We start from the raw sequence: 2,526 nt of genomic DNA on the forward strand, positions 1-2,526 counted from the left end.
CCTCATTACCTTTTCTAATATTTTCTTTTTCTGGTGTTGTTGGATTTTCTGGTATCTTTACAGTTGGTTCAGTGGACGGAATTTGTACATCTGTTGTTGGCATTGTTGGTCCATCATATGCCAGTCCACTCCTAAGGGTGACAGCTTTGCACTGTTCTTTCCCTTCTCGTCTTGATAATTCAGTATGGCCTGGAAAAGAACCTTCTGGTCTATTCTTCAATTCATTGGCGAGCTGTCCCAATTGGGTCTCGAAATTCCTCATTGATGCCGCTTGGGATTGTATCACTGCGTCGGTTCGGGCCATGTACTCCTTCATCATATTCTCAAGATTTGAGTTGTTATTTTGAACTGGTGGAGTCTGTGTTCTCTGATTGTACTGTTGTTGCGGTGGTGGGATGTATTGTTGTGTAGGTGAAACATAGGGCTGCTTGTTCTGCTGGCTCTGCCCTTGATTAAAACCGCTCGAACCTCCTTGACCTCCCCATGAGAAATTAGGGTGGTGCCTCCAACCTGGGTTGTAGGTGTTCGAATATGGGTTAAAGTTCCTATTGTTCCCATGTCCTACATAAAAAACGGAAGCAGGGTTATGTGGACAATTATCATAAATATGGTTTTCACTGCAAAATGAACAAATGAGATCGTTGACTTGGCAAACAGGGGCAGGAGTGCAATAATCCGACTGCACAGGTTGTATCGGCGTGGCTAATGGATTTATTATTCCCAATGCCATCTCTTTCAGCCTCTGGTTCATTGTAACCATCTCTTTTTGCATCGAGGTCGCAATGTCCAGAGCCAAAACTCCAGCTGGATCTTGCTTCTTTGGTGCTGCCCTAGATCTTTGCGAACACCATAGTTCGTTGTGTGAAGCTAAGTCATTTAGGATGTCAACTATCTCGTTGAATGTCTTCTTTGTAAAGGCTCCATTGGCAGCATTCTTTAGCATCATCTTAGTAGGATGATCTAAATCTCTAAAGAAATGTTCTATCTGGATGCATGCCGGCAAGCCATGGTTCGGACATTTCCTGATTAGTTCTTTAAATCTTTCCCACGCCTCGTGAACAGGTTCACGATCATACTGTCTAAAGGAGATGATCTCCTCTCTGATATCAGCGTGGCGAGTAGGTGGGAAGAATTTTGTTAAGAACTTCTCCACTAACGACCCCCATGTGGTGATGGATCCCGGTGGAAATGCATTGAGCCATGCTCTAGCTTGGTCCTTCAAAGAAAATGGAAAAAGTGTTAGTCTCAGAGCATCGTCTGTTATACCAGGTAATCGAAATGCATTTGCAATTTGAATGAATGATTTCAGATGATCATGTGGATCCTCATGTTCCTGCCCTCCAAAATGTCCAATTGTCTGCAACATTTGGAACATCATTGGTTTAAGCTCAAAGTTTGCATGGGCTGGAATAAGGTTGACTATCCCTGAATCAAAGTTCTGAAAAGCCGTGGCGGCATATTCTCGCATTGCCACGTCTCTGTTGTCCGCCATCTGGATATGGTTGAATTCATCATTTCTTGCATGATCCCTCATATTACCGTTAACAGCAGGTGGATCAACCGGATCACGAGGTGGAATATCTGCCATTGATGTGCTCGTACTCTCTACCTCACTTTCAGGACTGATTTCACCTTCTCTCTCTTTTTCCTTTTCTAGTTGTTTTCGAAGTCTTTGCTCCTTTCGAGTTTTTCGAAGGGTCCGCTCAATCTCAGGGTCAAAGGGTAGAAGAAAAGATCTTGTGCTCATGCACTTTAACTTACCCTTGTGAGATAAACGACCAAAAATATAGAACAAAAACGGTGGATGGAAATTACACCCAACAACAATTCACAAAAATAAAAACTAAAAGAATTTGAAAATAATTTTAAAACTAAAGTCCCCGGCAACGGCGCCAAAAACTTGACTGATGGTTTGCTGAACGCACGCACTAAGCGTGGTCACAATTATATAGATGCAAGCGCACACCTGTCAGAGTAATATAAAATGGATGGAGTATCCAAGTATCGATCCTCAAGGACTTCTAAATAATTTCCAAACTCTAAAGTTTTAAAGAATAGTGAATGTTGGAATGAGTGATTCTTGTAAAATGGGAAGTGGTCACAAATAATGGTTTTGGATTTGGGATTTGGACTTATAATGATAAAACCTAGCCCGAATTACTTCAAGTTAGCCAACAAAGAATCAAGGACATGCTAAGGACAATATGCATTTTACTTTAGAAACCAACGACTACGCTTCTCACTTGACTTATGTCTAAGCAAGTTCAAAGTCCTAAGACATTCCCTAATATGTCTATTATGAGATATATCATAGTTTTAGGATGGAAATAGTCGCAACCTCGGGTTAAGGTCCTATGTCTAGGCTACTTAAGCGGAACTCTTATGTCTAAGGCGCTCCTCTCCTCGGTTTAACCACTCAACAATGCAAATAAGCAACCTTTTCAGTATTGACTTGTTAAGACTTACAGTGGCCTTCTCTAAATCCTAACTTTTTGGGAAAACATGTTGAGCAATGAATGGAAAGCA

At 41.5% G+C, this 2,526-nt stretch overlaps 1 non-coding gene across 1 annotated transcript; it reads left to right on the top strand.

Moving 5' to 3' along the window:
* Positions 1 to 1,001: 1,001 nt before the first annotated feature.
* Positions 1,002 to 1,108, top strand: LOC148210280 (small nucleolar RNA R71). The gene has a single exon (XR_015792513.1). It is a non-coding gene; the product is annotated as a small nucleolar RNA R71 (small nucleolar RNA).
* Positions 1,109 to 2,526: the final 1,418 nt, after the last annotated feature.

The sequence above is a fragment of the Momordica charantia genome (genome assembly GCF_013281855.1).
Source record: "Momordica charantia cultivar OHB3-1 chromosome 7 unlocalized genomic scaffold, Mcharantia_2.0 BLBB01000007.1, whole genome shotgun sequence".
Lineage (NCBI taxonomy): Eukaryota > Viridiplantae > Streptophyta > Magnoliopsida > Cucurbitales > Cucurbitaceae > Momordica > Momordica charantia.